Here is a 2,500-nt window from a genome sequence, read left to right on the forward strand (position 1 = left end):
TATGCGGAAAAAGCAGAACTTAGCAACTGGTCTTGGTATCCAAAAAGAAAATTAGGGGTAACCACGCATTTTTCAGAGATAATTGAGCTTTAATTTGGAAAAGAACTCCATACGTTGCTTTGTATTTTAAAGCTTTTTACAAATATTGGTGATTAATAATCTTCGAAAAATGCGTGGTTACCCCCAATTTTCTTTTTGGATTTCAATAGCACTTGTTAAGATCTGCTTTCCGCATATTCAGTAAAACGCGCAAAAATACCTTTGAATTAGTAGGCACCGTCCTTATGGTATTATTTTTGGTGACTAAAACTCGCGTCAGGTAAACCAGAAGCCTCCATTTCGACCGAAATTAGGTTCTTTTCTACCAAGACCAGAATGCGGAGCATGTTAGGAAACCTAAGACCCCGAAAACTAACACCCATTTAGCGTTTTATTTGTCACTTTCTCAGGGGGTCTTGTGACCCCTCAAATGATCGGGAAAAAGAAAACAAAAAGCAGAAATAAATGCATACATGTCATTCCCACTTTCTTGTCAACGTTTACAATATCTTGACTTGGTTTTTCGGTTTAATAGATACGTGTTAAAAGGTACATGTTTTACATATCACGCATGTTTTTGTAAAAGGACAAATAGATACGTGCCTCGCCTCATTAAGTCAGAAGAGAAGGCAACCAAATTTGTAAGCACTTTTCTTGTTCCCTTTGCTAATCTTGTAGTTAGTTGTATCTGTAAAATATAGTAACGTATATTCTTTTCTTTCCTCATAATTTGTAGTTTGACAGCGTAAAACACTGTCAGACTTATCTGTACAATCCTGAAACTCAGTATTTGTCCCGAAAAATCTGTTTGGTCGACGTCTCTTCCGATGGGATACGCATATATCCAATTCAGATAATTTATTGTTTCACTAGATTTTGTTGTTAGCTTTCCATTGTAAAGTCTCTTCATACGCGGGTTATAACGTCAAAACTAACTACAGTCAACTCTATCTAAGACGGACACCATCGGGACTGGCCTATGCTGTCCGTCTTAGAGAGGTGTCCGGCTTATAGAGAGTCGACGTAACATGACCCCAGGAATTTTAAGATGATAATGCTGAACCTGTGCACAGTGAATACGCGTCTGTTTAAAGTTATTTTTTGAATGGGACAATGACTGATTTAATTTTAACTTGTACCGTATGTGTTCCGGTGACAAGATAAGACCTGTCACTTCAACTTCTGGTGTTAAAAAGAGTCACGTACAAGAAATTTTCTTCCCTAAATCGTAATTTGCGGTCACATTCAGCACCTCACAAGTGTCCGTTGACGATTTCAAAGGGTCCGTTGTCCGTCTTATTATAATGGAGAGTTTTGTTATAGTAAAATGACTAAGACACGGCCATGACCAGCACCAGGTGTCCGTCTTATAGAAGTGTCCGTCTTACAGAGGTGTTCGTTAACTAAAGAGAGAGTTGACTGTACAACCTTTAATGATTATTCACAACTGCTTAAATACAGTTCACATCATAAAAGTTCACACTGACGCATAGTCATGCATAATACAATTCCCATAGCGCAACCTTGCATAAAGGACATGACACTACATCCTCTCCTTTTCTCCAAGAAAACTTAACAAAGCCTAGACTGAGCCAAACGTGAATGTTTACAGAACAAGCGCGAGTATTCACTTAACTCTACAGATTTGATATGAAATAACCGTTCCTAAACTATCTTCAAGAAACAAACTTAGAAAGGCAGATTAATGACTTAGAGACCTATATCCTCAGTCACGTTATTTGTTATTTTATAACAAAGACCTTAAATCTAGAAGGGTTTCGAACTTGACGTGTCGACCTACGGACATTCTCCTGCTGCTGGTGGATCTCCGATTCTTTGTCGTCAACTTTGACCCATTCGTCTTCCTTGTTTTCTTGCGCGTCTGACGATCGTTCACCTTGTGCTTCCCCCACGTCCGCATAAGCGACTTAACTTCCTCCCTTTTCCGCACTACTGGTAGGACCTTCCTGGGCATGATACTTTTTCACGAATGCCGCATTACGTTTGAACTCTACTCCTGTGTCATTCTTGACCATGACTTCACTTCCCGTCTTTCGTACAACTTTGAAAGGGCTGAGACGGAAATTAGTTGACAGCTTGTCAGATTTCTCCGCCCTCAAGAGCGCTTCATCTCCGACGTTAATAGACTTGGAAACAACACCTCTCTTTTCGTCTGCTTAAACCTTTCCCTTCAACTTATTCGAATAGTCTCACTCACGAATCTCTTCCTTCTTTAAAAGGGTTTACAGTTTCTCTCTTCAATTCTGGCAGTTTGGACCTCATCTCTCGTCCAAACATTAAAGAGAAAGGTGTGGACCCTGTGGTAGCTTGCGGCGTAGATCTATACGCAGTTAGCCACGTAACCAATTCAGAACGCCAATCCTTGTTTTCAACCTTCGCAATCTGGAAACGTTTAAGCAGGGAGCGATTCTAACGTTCAACCTCTCCGTTATCTTAATGC

The sequence above is a fragment of the Montipora foliosa genome, chromosome 4 (genome assembly GCF_036669935.1).
Source record: "Montipora foliosa isolate CH-2021 chromosome 4, ASM3666993v2, whole genome shotgun sequence".
Classification (NCBI taxonomy): domain Eukaryota; kingdom Metazoa; phylum Cnidaria; class Anthozoa; order Scleractinia; family Acroporidae; genus Montipora; species Montipora foliosa.